The sequence below is a fragment of the Aedes aegypti genome, chromosome 1, assembly GCF_002204515.2.
Source record: "Aedes aegypti strain LVP_AGWG chromosome 1, AaegL5.0 Primary Assembly, whole genome shotgun sequence".
Taxonomy (NCBI): Eukaryota; Metazoa; Arthropoda; class Insecta; order Diptera; family Culicidae; genus Aedes; species Aedes aegypti.
Window position 1 is genome coordinate 149,014,731 of NC_035107.1, and position 18,586 is coordinate 149,033,316.

General features: G+C 38.2%; 1 long non-coding RNA gene across 1 annotated transcript; it reads right to left on the bottom strand.

Moving 5' to 3' along the window:
* Window positions 1–3,573: 3,573 nt before the first annotated feature.
* LOC110678159 lies at window positions 3,574–3,965 on the bottom strand. Its single transcript, XR_002501461.1, has 2 exons — window positions 3,821–3,965; window positions 3,574–3,765 (listed from the first exon to the last, which is right to left on the bottom strand). It is a non-coding gene; the product is annotated as an uncharacterized LOC110678159 (long non-coding RNA).
* Window positions 3,966–18,586: the final 14,621 nt, after the last annotated feature.

Sequence of the window (18,586 nt, forward strand, 5' to 3'; positions counted from 1 at the left end):
CGCCAGCCGGCACACGACTTGAGAATCGAGGGGCCCACCAGTGCAGGCATGCAAGGTAATCATAACAAAATGCGTTTGTGTCTGACAATTCCTCCCCTTTCTATACAAACCTTGAAGCAGCCCCACGCAACTGCACTGCAAAAATTGCGCACGTTTTAATATTTTGTAGGTACGGAGACGCGGTTTAATGGGTTGTTTCAACGCAATATAGGCCTTTTCATGTGACAGATCCGTCTATGCATTTGTTTACATCGGTGGAGGACCGGTGCTAACACGGGCCTGTCATTTTCATAGAAGAACTGTCAAAGTGCTTCCCGATCAGCTGATTTGAGACGTCATGTGAATAGGCCTATTGGCTTTGCAGCACCAATCTGGAGTTCGCCGGTTGGACTCTCGAAGCGAAGTTTTTAACGAACCAACTGTCATTACTCTGCCGGCTCGGTTTTTATCTCGACTGTTGAAAATAGTACGACATCACGTCTATGGAAGAAGCACAGATAAACAGACGTAACACTCGAATTATTTTCAACGTTTAGCAAAATAGCGCTCATTTCTAATGTTTCGTAGTTGGCCGACGACTCACTCGTAGCGCTCGCATGGCTTTTGTGTGTTTTTGTCGTTTGCGCACTACCGCCACCTAGTTCCCGGTTGGCCAAATACAGTATTTTTAGCATTGAGCGGTAATATTTGCGTGACTATGTTTTGAATAGGGCGATATTCAAAACTGAAAAGGCAATAGATGGCTCTTTTTCAGTGGTAGTAAAAACGAAATCCTGAAGCAAAGAAAGCACCACGGAAGATGAACTAAACACAAAAAGTTATGTATTCACTTTATACTCGATTTCTAATCACTACTTTTTTGATCCAGTTTCCTAATTGCTTGTAATTTACGTTTTCCATTATTTTCCATACGTTTTGACAGTTCTCCGACTACCATTCTTCCATGCGCTTTTGTTGAAAGTTTCAGAAATTTGAGAATCCAGCGTAGCGCGATCAGTGGTTGGAATACAAACAACAGTGTCGTCGCTCGGCGGCCAGCACAAGAAACTGAATGTTCGAAAGGTTGTTGTCTGTACTTTTTGCCGCTGGCGCCAACTGTTAGCGTTCAAGAACGAAATAAACAGTCGTTACCCTATTGATAATTGTTCAAGCTGTTGTCTGTTTGCCTGTGGAAGAAGTTTCACCACAACGGAGGTTTTGTCAGTTCGAGCGCGCCAAAATCCTTCCGATGAACTAATCTACAATGACGTCACGCTTCAACTTCCAGCGGTAAGAGAACCTCTACTGCGGGCCGTGTTTACAAAAAATGAACGATTTCGTTGTGCATTCATCCACTTCGTGTTCATCCGGTGATCATTCGTTGTCCGGATGTCATTTAATGTAAACATTGCCCGCATTTAGAGCAGAAAAGAAAAAGAAAGTCGAGGATAAGAGAAGACCGTGGATAAGTCCATTGGAAATGTGTTGGCGGAGCTTAAGGTGCAACTCAAGCGTGTGCTAGAATAAGGGCGTAAGTCGCATGATCGATTTCTCTTCATCGATCGTCTCTTCTGTAAATAAAGGTGACAAGATGCGGGTTTGTTAGCATTTTTTCACTTCAGGACGCTAGGCAGAAGTGAACTGCAGAAGTGAACTGCAGAAGTGAACTGCAAGATAACTCCAGCTTGCCAACAACAATCAAGGTAGGCTTGGGGAAAATCGCTAGTTTTATTTTGTTGTGTACTTTCGATCTTTCCTGACAAACATGGAAAAAGGGCCACAGTTTTCTATGCACTAAATATTCATTTTCATTGGAAAAAGTAAAACTATGCGTTTTTGAATGCTTTATATTCAATCAGATTGAAAGGTGCTCACGTGACATTACTTGCATTGTGTGCATGAATTGATTTTCATTCGATTTTTGTCACTTTTGATGAAATGCGAAAATGTGTTTTAATCAGTTACGTGCTTTTTCCATGTTAGTCAAATGTTTGAGATCTGGGTTCACAGTGACAGTTCGTGACAGCGGAATCCCGGCTCACTATGACGTACAGAAATTTTGTATTGGTTTCTCCCTCCCAGGTAGTATCCACTTCGTAAGTACTGTGCAAAAGGATAGGACAAGTAATGGCCAAGAAATACTTCAGCTGTCCAAATTACTTGAGCTGTATCCAGTTGACGAGTAGAGCTGATTTCGTAACATTGGTAACGCCTGCCGTACAAATCAAATGGAGCTGTCACTATTCCGTACGGAAAAATGTGCCGCTCAATTATTCCGCAAGTAAAAGTGACACTTCGCTCATTCTGGATCAGCTGTCAAAATTACTTTGGTAATTAGCAACAAATTGTACTTGACCGCTCTACTTAGGATGTGGATACCAGGCTTTAACCGTTGTAACTTAAGGGCTAATTTGCATTAGGAATGTTGATTACAGAAGAGAGGATCGATGAAGAGCCATCGATCATGCGACTTACGCCCTTATTCTAGCACACGCTTGAACTGTTTGCTATCCATAAATCTCGAAAACTTATTCAAACAGACAAGTCAGAGAGGCTACCCATAAGGCATGACGCATTACAATGGCATTATGCAAGCTTCACATTACTGCATATTTTATAATTGCTTTAATGTTGCCTAATTGCATTGTCTCCACAAATGTTTCGTGGCACACTAAAGTGCAAGCATTTATAGCACTATAGAAGCCACACCTTAAGCTAAGCCTTGGTCACGTTTACGAGCATTGATAATTAAACGAAAAAAAAAATAAATATTGGATGATTTGTTTGAAATTCGATACTCTACAAACCCACGAACTGTAGAACAATAGGATGTATAACATATTCCTTTATTAACTCGAATGCATTGTTTCACGTAAGAACTATTTCTTTAGCCACTGCTGAAGATAATTTTTTTAATATGGACATTTTTGCATATACCGGAACGCACAGAATTTCCCCCAAAACATATTAATGTTCAACAAACACTAAGCCTTTCGAATTCTATCCAGCTTTTTACGCTGGGTAGCTATAAAGTTCTGGATCACCCCCACTTGATGTTTCTTGTCTACACTATAATGTTTTATGGCTAGATCTCAGCAATCCTAGAAGGATAAAAAACTTCGATGTTGACAATAACCGTCAGATTTTTTTTCAATCCAACTTGATCAAGTTTTAATTTTCTATCTATTTTGAACTCGTTTACGATTTATAACAGTTTGTTTTTGCAGGTTTACAACACTCATCGAGTGGAACATGGACTTCAAAGCATGAACTGTTCGCTTGAAATCTTCAACTAGGACTTTCTATCCGTCGTGCAGGCCTATGCAGTTAAAATTCAATTAAACTAACACCAGTATATCTAAAAGGCATTAGCTAGAATAATAATTTGTCTAAAGCTTACAGAATCTGCCAAATTTCGCTGTCAGACAATCGATGGGAAACGAGTGATGGCCTGATCCAGAAGAAGCAAACAGTATTTGAACAGCTCAAAATTGTGTTAAAAATCTATCAAATGTCGCTAATATATGATTTGGGATATGAGTACCTGAATATACTTTTCATTTATGCGAGATTTCGAGAAAGAAAGAAGCATGATTGTGTGGTTAGGTTTATTTTATTCATACGGCCAAGACTCAAAAATTTAAGTTAAATTGCACGGTTTTTCGATTTCTTGATCCAAGTAAAGGTTTCTGATTGATGATTATTTTTTCGGAATGGAATATTATAATGTAGGGGCATCTTTGTCTTCTAAGTTTGTCTTGAATAGCAGAAATCAATGTCGGAAGCCTGGAATTACTAGTAACAATAACAGAGATCAGATCTCTTCAATGTCAATATGTACTTATTATGCGATGTTCAAATTAAAACCCACGTATCCGATTGATTGGGGAACCTTAAATCACGTAAAATAAATAATTTGAACAAATTAATACGATACATTAATAAAATTTAATTAACGAAAAGCTCCTAGGTGCAACGCGAATGAGGTGAAAATTTTTGACAATTCAATAAACAAGCTAGAATTACAGCCTGCTAAGATTTTGCTATAAAATCTGTGAGCAAAATATGTCATAATCAAATCACCCCTCGTAATTTTATAGCCAGCGTAAAAACCTGGATTCTGTTTCTCGCAGAGCTTTCCTAGATGATAGCGCCATCTTCCTCAAGTTATATATTTTCGTTGTGGATCTTTTTGTGTGCCCAGCAGAAGGTGTAAAAGATAAGAATAAAATACCCGATGCGATAACTTCGATATCGCATCATAATGCTTCTATTTTATTATGCTTTTATTTATTGTGCTTTGCTTTGATGAATGGATTATTGGGAAAGTTGTGTATCGCACTTCAAAGGTCACCAAGCAGTGGTTCCAATATGTTTCTTAGCAAATGGATCCATACCCAAAGTTCTTCAAATGTACATTTACGCGACGGTTTTTCTATCCAAATGCAGATTTGCACTTGACAGCATCATGAGCCTTTGTACGTGCCATAAATTCTTTTGTTCTCATGACTTTTACTGTGCGCCGTGTGTTGGTGCTGTCTCGTTCTCTCTCATGGGCAACTTGAAAACAGGGCGCACAGTAAAAGTCAAACGTTTTATAGCATGCATAGGCTCATTGTCACAATTAATTATAATCGAACAAGCCTATTTCAAATGGCTGACATACTTTCACAAATGTTTTACAAGCAAGTTTTCGTGAACAAATGAAACAAACAAACTAGCAACCCTGCTGAGAGCACATGCTTTTGATAAAACGTAAACAATTTTAGTTGGCGCGAAACCGATTCACTGCCTTTTCTTGCCTGCCAACGGCGAAAACAAAGGGTTTGACGTTTCCGCACTTATGAACCCGCCCGCACTTCAGAAGTGCGGGGTCCAATAAGGTGGGAACTGCGCAATATTGCGGCGCTTATATTAAATCCACATCCAGCGGCGGCGGTAACGCGCAGAAGATATGCGCGCAATTCAAACGCAACGTCAAAATTCAAGTAGGCTTGGATTTTTCGTCCTTCAAGGACACAAATGTTTCAAATTTGCTGAATCTGAAACATTTGGTGATTTTTATTATTAAATGGTAAAATCCAGAATGCGATCGCAGCTCAGTTTGGAGCTGCGAACTTATTTACACAGTGAGAGAAAATTGCACAGAACAAAGTATAAAAACTCTCTTGATTTCTTACTCAACTGGCAGCAAAAAATAAATGAGAATTCACATTTCTTATTAATATTCATTGCCAAATTAGAGTAATACACATTAGAATTGATGAAAATAAAACTGCTTTCAATGAAATTTCGACATCAGAAATATCAATTTCACAAGCTGTATAACATTTCATTGAAGTTCGTCAATAATGACTAAGTGTGTAAGAGGTCAGTTTAGCCGTTTATTTACATCTGTTAAAGCCACCATGAGTAATCACAGCCGCCGTCCCATTGCTTCGACTTTGACATTAGCTTCGCATCCAGAAAACTTCGCATCTCATGAGCAGGCGCGATTATGGTTTGGTGCTGCGAAGTCAATAAATTGTGTTGTTCTACTCTGTTCTACTGATCTGCTCATTAAGGCATAACTGTCCCATATAGACAAAGTAGACATTGAGAAAATAACGCTCAATATTTGAAGCTTGCCTTCTCATATAAATGTTCATAATTTTCTAGTAAATTGCCGCATGTCATATTTATTTAGCACTAGTGGTCCCGGCAAACTTCGTCTTGCCATCAAGTAGGCTGTTGAAAAACGCTTTTGATCATCCCATATAAAATGACAGTTTCGTTCGCGCTCGTTTTTTCAACTTTCCCGGTGAATATCCTGGGATTTTTATACACACAAACACGTCGGAACCCTTGACGAACAAAACAGAGTAAGAATCATTCAAATCCGTTGACCCGTTCGTAAGCCATTTCGTGACATACAAACACCATTCCATTTTTATTTATATAGTAGATCGCAGAGAATACTAATTTTATTACTATTGATCAGCAATAATATAAATTTGAACGAAATTTAAGTTTTGCAGCTGCTATTGGAATTCAAAGTTCATATAGAGACTGTTATGTCTTTATTTTTCAATATGGGACTACACTAACTTCACATTTTTCCACGATATTTTCAAACAAAGTGCCCTGCCCTTGAGTGGTGGTGATCTTTCTGTTAGAGGTAATAGATTTCAATTAGTTGAAAACACAAGCAAAATATTAGCGATTGAATGATTTAACACTTTTTTCAATCATTCAGCTTGGAATGGCTGTCCGAAAATGGTCATAGTGGAGAGACAAAAACAGTCAAGCAGTGTGTGAACCGTTGGCAGCGCAACGCCTGATGGTATTGATGCTGCTGCTGCTTTGTGTTTTGGTGGAATGGCAGAATCGATGAACTGTGGTGAATTGTGGTCACAGTTCCCAAGACTGGTGGTGGGATTGACGGTGATTCATCAAGTTGGCATTACATATTGTTGATATTGTGAAATTATTCTAATGTTAATATATTGATCGCGAAAATTAATCGTAATTATAACTTATAAAATGTAAGTTAGTCTAGCAGCAGTTTAAGTTATATAATGACATGTGTTTCAATGCTTAAATATATTTTACACTTGATTTATCACAACTTCAGCATGAGTTTAGTTACTGTCGCATGATCTAACACCCGATAACTACGCGTAATGCTGGAGGGACCGGCAGGGCCTACTACCAGTCTCTACTAACACTCAAATCACTAACAACCAACGATCACCTTCATCAGTAGCACTATTTCTAATAGTAGTATTAGTTCAATATATACTGTAGTAGGCTAAGAAATAAGGGTCACTAAGATGGAGATAATAAACGTCACTGTTATTCTGTGTACCACTAAATGGAGATGTGTTTTGGGTTCTCTACAATGACGACGAGTGAAAAAAAGTGAAGGAAAAGAAAAAGTTTTCTTTTTACTATATCATTTCTCTGTGGATTGGAACGTAACTGTAGGTATTTATTGATAAAAGAACTTTTCAAGGGAAAAGAAAGCATGTGGAACGCGAAGGAATATTGTAACTCAATTCAGGTAAGATTAATACTAAATCCTGGTGAGTGCGGTAAAGAGCTGATTATTGATCAGCTTAAATTCAAGAAAGGTAGATTATGGTGAATATGCCGTTGAATTTACTCCAGAAGTAAGTTAACAAGATATGTTATTGTAGCGGCTGAGAAAAAAATTAAAAGAAGGGGAATATTCGATACGTTTGTTATTGATTGTTTTTACTGTACGGTTTTTCGGTAAGAAATGGGACCATCATAATATTGTTGTCATACGTTTCAATGCAATTATATTGATTTTATCGAAATGAAAATGCCCAATTTTTCATCATAAGATGCAAATAATTTAGCATTCATTAAAAAAAATACAGAGACTTGGATTATTATCAAAGGTTTGTTTTAGTTGTTCTGAACACATTATCATTTAAAGATTACGAGCAATGTTACACAAATGCAAAAGTAGTTAAATATAAGTATATTGGGGATTCGATCAATGTGAAATAAAGTAATTTTTGCAAGTAAACAACAACGAATATTCTGCCGTACAGCGTTTTAATTGTAAAAGACTGAGTTATAATTGAAATAAAAGGATTAGTTTTCAGGTGTTCAAATTATGGAACATTGTTAAGATGGAAAATGATGAGCTAAGAAAATTTTCTGCATGTAGTGAATATGGCTATTTTTGTTACATTATTTAAAATCGTGATTCAGTAATTTCTCGATTATATCACGGATTCAAACATTTTTGGGCGTGATATAGCGAAGCGTGTTATAATAAAAATGTATTTTTTCTGCCCAATAATTATAATTAAAATTTGAGCTTTATGTTGCAGAAATAGAGCGAATGAAATAAAAAGCACGCAAGGGATCGGTCAAACAGATATATGTTGATAGTTTAGTGTTATTTTGTTAGAGATTCTTAAGGTTGGGAACCACTATTGTCCCCAACCGGGCTTTTTCCTGGGCCTCAGGGTCGTTTCTAAGAGCTCCAAGAGGAAATGGGGGGGGGGGGGGGGGGGGTGAGCGGAAAAACTTCCCTTAAGAAAAACAACTAAACGTAGTCCTACGCCAAAATTTAATATTCCAAGAGAACAAAACGAAATGGGAGGAAATTCAGGGCTTTGCTATCGATATTCAAAAATTTGCAATTAGAGTTTTAAATTCATTTTAATTCTCACTTTTTTTTATAAAGAAAGGAGAATTGGATGGAGAAAAGGTTTGTTTTGGTACATTACCACACAGCTACCATTGCGTTGCGGGTCTCGGCACCATCCGCCAGTGTGGGCTTAATTCCGGAACGGGTGAACGGGTCTTCAGTGGTGGTCGCAATCAGAGGGCCTAGCGGGATCTTCAGCTCGTGGGTCGTTTTTCACTGCCGTCGGCCGGGCCAAACGTATTCACGCGGCCGCTTATACTGGCGCTGAATCGGCCACCGGGGGGGGGACGTCTGTCACAGGGCTCCACGAAGGTCCACAAGAACAAACACTATCTTCACACTAGCCGACCGGGCCAAGAACAGTGAAGGTGGCACACCGGGGATTTATTGTTCACTATTAGAGACCGCCCAAGTAACCACAAGCATTATATTATTGCATTAATTTGGTCGAAAGTCAACATTTTTTGCATTAATAATGTTATCATGCATTTATTCAATAACTGTCAAGCAATGATGCATTTGATTAACATTGTAAATGCTTTGTAGCATTATTTTAATATAGCATTATGCTAAGCGTTTAGAGTGAATATACAGTTATGCTGTCATACAAGATTGCATAACCTCATTAAACGCACTTGAATCTGTAATAAATAAGTAAGACGATCGAGCACGTTCGCACTCGCTCATTATGTTTTGTCGGATATGGAAGAATAATGAAATGACTTTCTTTCATCTCGAACCCCCATTTAATGATCTAAGGATATATGTATTCAATCAGAATTGTTGTATTTTATCTATGAGACTCTTCTACTCATAAGGAGCGAGAAGAAATGTCGATCAATTTCTCTCCCCTGAAATCTTTTTAATGCGCTAGGGCTTTGTTTTGTGGGTTAAGTTCTGTTATTTCCTCTACGAGAAAGAATGGTGATCAAATTCTTTCTATTGATGTTTCATTTGGTGAGGAAAGAAAATCAATCGCCGAAGAGAATTATTTCTATTCACAGTAACTGGGCGAATAGTAATGTTACTACACACAGTGGCTTCGTTTATAAGGAACTTTTATCGTACCTTATTACATCAGCAGCTTTAGCACAGGACACCAACGCGCCAGGCATCCAGCACACCATCATCCTAGTTGGGGGTTCGAATCTTGATTCCAACAAAAAAAAAATCATTACGCTGGTAAAGAAAACCATTGAGAAGTAGTGAATGGATTCATTGTTTTGTTTATTTTTAACGCAAGCCCTAAACATACAATATTTTAAGCTAATATACATCATGAACCCTAAATATACAAACATAAATGCTTTAGTAGGGCTTATGCATTAAAACTGCTTTACCAAGTATTGCATTAATTTGGTTGTTGTGGGGCCCTTTCCCACTTTAATTATGCTTTATAAAGCTCCTAAATGTTATGTCACTTTAAAACAAAATCTGATAGCACACTATAGAGCAAACATAAAGTATGCATATATAGCTTCGTGGTTACTTGGGCGTTCGTCTGTTGACAAACGGTTTTATTTCATCGCTGCTTTCAATTTGCTACCAACGTCGTGACAGTTGTCGCTGGTAGCGGTGGTGTGTCGTAGTAGAATGGGAATAGGGATGGTAGTAGAACGGGAATAAGGATGGGGATGTTCAGGTATGGGGATAAATTCGATATTTCTTTCTATTCAATTTCAGTTTATATTCTATTTTAAATATTTCAATTTTAAATTCATTATATCTTTAGCAGCCATAATTTTAATACAAATGATAATAGTAATAAGGGTAGTAATAAGAAAAATAATAATGATGATAGGGATAATAATAAGAGTAATAATAAGAATAATAATAATAATAATAATAATAATAATAATAATAATAATAATGTACAAAGAAAAACTATTTACAGGGAATATTTACAAAAAGACAAATGTAACCATTTTGAGAGGTTACATTCATCCCCCACTCCAGAATAAAAAAACGTTGTTTTTTTTTTAAAAGAGAAGTCGGGAATGGGAATTTAGGTATAAGGACTTTTGTGGCCCTCCTCTTGTTAAGTGTTAGATTGATTTTGTGCAATGATTTGTCCATGGAGAGGAGCTCTTTTCCACAAAATCACGTAACACTTAATAATAGAGACTGTCCACTGAAGGAAATCGGTCAAGGAAAAAGGTCAGTGTGGCCCTCCTCTTGTTAAGTGTTAGATTGATTTTGTGCAATGATTTGTCCATGAAGAGGAACTCTTTTCCACAAAATCACTTAACACTTAACAATAGAGACTGTCCACTTGAGGGAGAAAGTCAAGTAAGGAGTTTTTGTTTTGGCAGCTCTCTTTTAGCTGAAGGTTATTTTAATTTAGTGGAATGATTTTTCCGTGCAGAGAGGAGCTCTTTTCCACCAAATCACCTAACATTCAACCATAGAGTCTGGCTGCCAAACTACGAATCTTATTTCCTCTTAGGGTAATTAGTTCGCAGTAAACCTTTTTCTCTTGTTGGTGACTTCCAATCTGGAAAAGTGATTGTTTCCTCGGCGGGAGCTCTTCTTTTCGAGATTAGTAGTCACTGTTTAAGATCGAAGGAATTACCGGGAGAAGCGAATTTTTACGATCCACGATCAAATTAGAGAAGCAGGAGTCCTACTTCTCGAATTCGTGATAGATTCACTGAAAGCTAGTTCTCCTACAGTGGCTCTCTCCCCTGCAATTTAAGTGATAATTTGAAGCAATGATTGATCACGAAAGGAGGCTCTTTTCCTTCAAATTATATGAAATTGCAGAGCGAGCCTGACCACTGTACTCTCTAATTACCATAAGCTGAAATAAGAGGACAATGATTGAGTTGTATCGAAATAATAAGTGAATCTGGAAAATACAGCCTTCCAGAATACAGGTTCGTCAGAATAAAAGCGTTCTTATCCATCCTCTCATCATCAAATCTTTATAAATTAAACTTCTATTTTAAATTAACTCAGTTATAGCCTATTTTAAAACTAATCTATTATTAGGAGAGAAAATAAACTTTACGGAAATCTCTTCCATAATAATGGGATCATCGCCGAGATTTTCTCGGGATTAGAAAAAATACGCATTCACTCACACATTCATTACCCCCACCTTTCATACAAATTCATTCATACATTCATCTCATTCATACGGTTGTCTGGGATAAAACTTTATTTCCCAAGACAACATGCAATTCATTCACACGCTATATATACTAAATTAAGATTCTAGGGTACCCTATTCTAAATAATTTTGAGGAAGCCTAGCGATATCGCTGCAGACCCCTCGGTTGGACCGACGAACTAATCGATCGAAATCCGCCACCGGAGTGGCAATATGTAAATGGTAAACATTCCCCTTAGTTCGACCCTTGTTAGAAAGGTAAACATGGGGAACGGAAGAGAGAGGAAAAAGAAGTGGATGATGCGAACTATGTCGACGAGGAGGACAATCAAAATATTATGGTTCTGACGACGACGACGGACAGGCATGAATGAATCAGAAACAAAACAAAGCAAACAGGTGAGTATTCGGATATTTTCACCGATTTATTGAATCCTTGTCAGGGGATTTGAGATTGGAGGTCAGGGAAGAAAGGCGATGCAGATGTTCACCCGGGTTTGAGATGGACGGCTGGCCAAATCCCCAGATTTTTCCCACTGAGGTCTTCCAGCTCGTAGGAAGACGAGCCAATCTTGGCCTTGATTTTACAGGGTAAATACTGCCGTCCTAATTTGGCATTGTAGTTTTCAGCAGCCGAAGACTGCTTCATGTTCTTACGGTAGACCAACTGACCTACCGTGAACGACTTGGCGAAAGTACGGTTTCGCAGGTTATAGCGATCCCTGGAAACCTCATGAGATTTTTCAAGGTTCTTGCGAACAATCTCATGGATTTTAGTGAACATCTGCTTGCGTCTTTCCTCCCTGTCTTCCGCAGAAAGTTCCTCACCGTGTCGAGAAAGACGATGGTCGGATCCCTGTTCCGCTAGCTCTTGTCCGTGGGTAATGAAATACGGTGTGAATCCCGTGGAGGAGTGAACACTAGTGTTGAGCATCAGCTCCACCTCCGGGATCTTGGTGTCCCATATTCGCTGGTCCTCTTGGACGTAACTGCGGACGGCCGCGTTTATACTACGGTTCACGCGCTCCACGGGATTCGACTGGGAATGATAGCGGGAGTTCAGCCAGTGCGTGATCTTGAAGTGGTCTATGAGTTCCTTGAACTCTTTCGACACGAAAGAGCTGCCGTTGTCTGTGATAATGATTTCAGGGACAGAATTCCTATAGAACCACTGATTTTTCAAAATCACACACATGGCTGAACTATCCAGCTTCTTCACCGGCTGAATCATTACCCACTTTGAAAAGTAGTCACAGATGACTAAGATGTGCTGATTCCCCTTACGACTACGTGGCAGAGGACCAATGAAGTCCATGGAAATAATCTGCCACGGTCGGGAAGCACAGCGCATTTTACCCATTTCCGGGGTAGTTTGTACGTAAGAGGGCTTGACCTCCTTACAGGTTGAACAGGCCTGTATATAGGCTCTAATATCTTTGGCCATTTTGGGCCAGTAATAGCGCTGTTGGACAAGAGCTAGCGTTTTGTCGAAACCGGGATGAAACTTATCATCATGAGCCTGTTTAAGCACTCCGGAAACTTCCTCGGTTGGCAGAACTTGCTTCCACTCAAACCGAGAGTCGTATGGCACATTTTTGACGGCGATAAACTTGTAAAGTTTGCCGTCTTCGACCTTGAAATCGACATAGTCGTCAGGCCGGCGGGTAACCTTCTCCATCAGAGAAGTGTACCATACTGAAGTTGGTGAATCTTGAACTACAGCAATGCTACGCGACAGGGCATCCGGAACGACATTCTCCTTTCCTTTCCGGTGTACCACTGTCATGTCAAACTGCTGAAAGTCCAAGCTCCACCGACTACATCGAGAACCGACCTTCCACTTCGTTTTAAGAATGTGGGTGAGGGCGGACGAATCCGTCACCAAGGTGAAGTGGTAGCCCTCGATGTAGCCCCGGAATGCTTCGATGGAGAGGAGAGCGGCCAGAGCCTCTTTTTCAGCAGCGTGGTAGTTCTTCTGCGGGGTGGTGAGCTTCCGGGAGAAGTAGGATATCACCCTCTCACCATCCTCCTGCTGCTGAGTGAGAACTCCGGCGACAGCTACATTTGGTACACAATTCTGATTGTCGAGGATTGTGATACTCGTATTTAAATACGTTGGACAGCGTGTCCACACTCCAAGGGTTCAGGTCACTAGACTGTGTCTTCGTTTATTTACCTAAGGTCTTAAATACTAGATTACATTTGTTCAGGTAACTGTTTATTGTGTATTGTTTGTGTTTATAAATAACGGTGCTCAAGAGCGGGTAGCTCTTGGCATTGGATGGATGGTTTGGGTTTTTTCTTGAGGCTGTCATAAACAAGCGGTTTATGGCGGTCGGGGTTTTTGGTAGTTTGCAAAAAAATGGTTTGTTGCTGATGGCTTGGAAATTTCTGACCTAAACGAGGTAATTAGTGCTTGCTAAAACTAATCAGTATTTATTGATGCTAAACAGTATTTATTACTCTACTTGGTATACTACACCTCCCCCCTTTAGGAGAATGGTGTAACCATTCGGAAAAAAGAAAATATAAGTCTTAATGTATCGGTAAAAGTATTTAACTAGCTTTTAAGCTTTTATTAATCTATTTTTATGGACTTTGGTGACTTTATTCGTTACAGTATGTTTGATGAAGCAATTTGGCTCTTCTAATTTTACAATTTTGTATGGACCTATATAAAAGGGATCTAGTTTCTTCCTGTTTTCGTTTGTGATGTATACTTTATCTCCTGCATTCAATGTGATGGGGTTTACATTTGTATTTGCTGTATTTTGCCTTTTGTGTTTATTTTTAATTAAATTGTTTCTTGCTATTTTGTTTGAATTTTGAAGTCTAAATTTTAGTTCTGCATCATATTGTTCGAAGTTATACATTGGTTCGACTTCTAAACTTAAGTTTTTAGACTCTTGCGGTAATCTTGCCTTTCTTCCAAAAATTAATTCATAAGGAGTATAACCATGTTCTGTGTGAGGTGTTGTATTAAATGAAAATTCATAGAATTTGACCCAATCATCCCAGTCTGTTTGATGAGCATTAGTAAAACATCTCAGATATTCGTTTAAACATCTGTGATTTCTTTCTAATGTTCCAATAGACTGTGGGTGATATGCGGTGGAAAAATTTTGTTTTATTTCTAGGAGTTTACAAATCCGTTCAAGAATCTCGTTGTTATATTCTGATCCTTGATCGCTTCTGAGCTCCAAGAATGTCCCATAAATCAAAATAAAATTGTATACCAATGCTCTAGCTAATACTGCTGCTTCTTTGGTTGGTACCGGTACTAGTACAACGTACTTGGTAAGGTTGCATTGTATTGTTAAAATATATCGGTTACCATTATTTGTTCTTGTCAGTGGTCCTGCAGTGTCCACTGAAAGTACTTCAAATGGTTTAGATGGAGTTGTAGTGACAACTTCTGGTTCCTTAGTGTGTCTTGTTATTTTGTTGATTTTGCATTTTTCACAATTTCTGACGAACTTGGATATTAAATTTTTCATGTTTTTAAATTTGTAAATTTCTCTTAATTTCAAATAGAGCCGATGTTGGCCTACATGACCTCCCGTAGGTGTCATGTGATACTGTGATAAGATTTTAATAATTTCTTCTTCGTTCTCTATAAACGTCGGAGGTTTATAAAGAATTATCTCATACGTGGAAATGGCATTGTTTGCGATTTCCTTTAGTGTATGTAAAGAGATGAATTTGAAGATTTCGTTTTCCATTGACAATGCAAACTTGTCTCTTTTGTAAAATTTCATATATTTCATTAATTCTAGAAGAGCAAACTCTAAGGCTTGACTTCCATTATCGCGCGTAAATTTTGTTGTAAATTGCTTGAGTATCTTTCTGCTGTTATGATTTAATAATATTATCGTTAATTGATTATGGTGCACTACACAATCAAGTTTTAAAAGTTTCTGGACCTCAGAAGGATTTTCAGTTTCACGCACAACCAGGTGATCAGTCTGTAAATGTGGTTCCACTAATTTTTGAGGTGTCACTTTATCTTGCCCTAAATTTTTTTTCTTAACCATGGATCTAGTATTTACAAATAAAATGGATAGTTGCTTAAGTTCTTCGGAGTTTAGGACAATTCGTGAAAGTGCATCTGCACCCACGTTTGCTTTTCCAGGAACGAATTCTATATCGAATTCAAATTCCTCCAAATCTAATCGTATTCTAGTCAGCTTAGATGTAGGTTTTTTCATATTAAATAAATAAACTAATGGACGATGGTCTGTACGGACCTTAAATCTTCGTCCATATAAATAAGGTCTAAAGTAATCGATTGCCCAATGAATGGCGGTTAATTCTTTTTCTATAATTGGTTTATTTCTTTCGCCTTTTGTAAAACTTTTACTGGCGTATGCTATGGGTAAGTCTCCTTCTTCGTAGCGTTGCGAGAGGATTGCTCCGCACGCCACGTCTGAAGCATCGGTAGTCACTATGAATTCTTTAGTGAAATCCGGGTATCGTAATATTTGGGGTGACATTAAATACATTTTTAGTTTATTGAACGCTTCGTGGTGTACTGAATTCCATTCAAATTTTGTGTCTTTTCGTAACAGATCATTCAGTGGTTTTGCTATGTTTGCAAAATTCGGGACGAATTTGCGGTAATAATTGCAGAAAGCTACAAATCGACGAACTTCGTCTGCATTCGTAGGCGTGGGAAAGTTTTCCACGGCTTTGAATTTGGAATCATCTGGAAGAATGCCATTGCTTGTTATTTTGTGACCGAGATAAGTCACTTCCGTTCGGAAAAAATTGCATTTGTTCGGGTTCAACTTGAGGTTGTAATATCTCAGTCGTTCGAATATTTTTCTCAAATTGTCAAAATGGTGATTGACAGAACATCCTACGACAACAATGTCGTCAATGTATACAAATGCGCATTCTGGCGTTAAGCCTGCCATTGCTATGTTCATCATCCGTTGGAAACTATTTGGACTAATATTCAGTCCAAACGGTAACCTTGTAAATTGGAAATGTCCGGATGCTGATGAAAAGGCTGTATATTTGCGAGAGTCTTCATCTAGTGTTATTTGATGAAAACCCGCCATCAAATCTAATGTACTGAAATACTTGGCTCTTCCCAATTGGTCAAGTATTGTGTCAATACGTGGAAGTGGAAATTTATCTGCTAAGACTTTTTTGTTTAACTGTCGGAAATCGACAACAAGTCTCCACTTTTTTGTATCATTGTCCGATTTCTTCGGAACTAATAAAATTGGTGAGTTGTATGATGAAATAGATGGTTCTATTATTTCATCATTCAACATTTTCTGAATTTGGGCTTCCATTTCGCCATTTTGTGAGTGTATATTTTTGTAGTTGGGGATATACACAGGGATTTTATCGTTAACATGTATACTTTGGCTGTAAAAATTGTTCGTGGGTAGTTTTTCATCGGGTAGACTGAATATATCTTGGAATTCTGTGATGAGCGCTTGGAGATTTTTCCTTGCAAATTGTGGTACTTTATCGAAATTTATTTGTGAGATAACTTCCTGTACTCTATCTGAGTTCTGCGTTTTACTCAAATGATTGTGTTTAATGGTCACATAATGATTTAACGGTTCAATTTTTGGTTTAAAATTTTGTATTAGTACTTCTTTCTCAGTAGTGTTAATGAATTTTACACATGGTGAATTTTGGGAGACTAAAGTGTTTCCACAAAAAACACCGGGAAGTATCTCTTGTGAATGCACTAAGGTGTCCTCTGAGACATTGAAGTTTGGAATTTTTCGTACTACTTCGCACCTTGCTGGTATAAGTATTTTTCCGTTGTAGTTGTCTTCAATGGGAATCGATATTTCCGATTGTTGAAATTTGAAATTTAGCAGCCAATGCTCGTAGTCAATGGTGCACTTAAATGTTGTCAGGAAATCACGTCCGAGTATGCCATCGGTTGGAATGGGGAAGTTAGATTCTACTAACTGGAAATTGTGGTTAACTATTAATCCATTATTAAATTTTAGAGGCGTAATGGCTTCGGCTAATGTCTCTTTTACGCCATCGGTAATTCCGGTTATTCGATAGTTTTTGCTCCTGTCTACTACTTGGTGTGGTAGGAGTTTATCTACTTTCATGATTGATATATCTGCTCCACTATCGATTATAAATGAACATATTGAGTTGGTCATACCAACAAATACGTTTACGAAGTTTGCTGCACTTAGATTTAGTGCATATATTGTCCCAGATTGGCTTGGGATGCCAAATCCCCTAAAAAAGAGTTGTTGTTTGTTACAGGTTGAGATTGCGGGATTTGTGCAGAATTTGTAAATTGTTGTTGCATTTGTGGTTGATTTTGATCTGTTTCTATGTTTGTGGCATATATCCGACGGAAGCAGTTATGTCCGCCTCTGCCGTGATAATTGCGATTGGATTGTACGTTTTGTGGGTGATGTGAGGATCCATTACCTCTTTGATAATTTCTGCCAAAATTTTCCCTTTCTTGAGGTTGTTGGCGTCTAAAATCGTTATTACGAAATTCACGTCTGTTATTGTTGTAATTATTGTTGTAGTTAGAATTGTAATTATCATTATAATTGTAATTGCCGTTAGAATTGTAATTACCTCGGCTCCGATTAGTGACACTCCGGTTCCTATTGAACTGCCGATTGGTATGAAAGTTTAATATTTGGGAGTTGTTAGTGTTGCTGTTTGCATTTTCAGCAACTTTCTGTATTGCCTGTTTCACGTCTGTGAAATTTCCGGCTTTTAAAATAATTCTGGTCTCGTGGTTGGTTACTCCGGTTGCGAGTGCATCTACGCCTGCTTTTGTAGCCATTTTCTTTGCTACGTTGTCGGGAACTCCGCTTGCTATGTAAGTCGCACGGAGTTGACTGCAGAGGGAATCGACATCATTACAAAGACTGTCGATATCCCCTTTTTGTTTTATTGTTTTTAGTTTTGCCAAAACACTTTCAGGTGTTACTATTTCTTCGCACCTTGACTTTACGTTGTCAATTAAAGCATCGATGGTTGTAAGATTGTCAGGCAGACCTAGTCTTGCCTTGCCAGTTAGTCTGGTACGTAAAAATTTTATTGCTGTTTGTAAATTTGTTCCGTCGACCGATTCTTTTAATAGATTGGCCGAGTCTATGAATGTATCTAGTCCATTGGGCGAACCATCATACGGCTGTACAATGGCGGTAGCCAATTTGATATCGAGAGGCATGGTGGTGGTAGTAACCGTTACGTTAACTTCTTGATTTTTGAAGCTCAATCGATTGCAAATAATTGCTGCTTTGGCTATTGCCTTAAATGTTGGTAGTATTTTGGATCTGTCTAGAATTGTGTGACATTCCTCAAATATT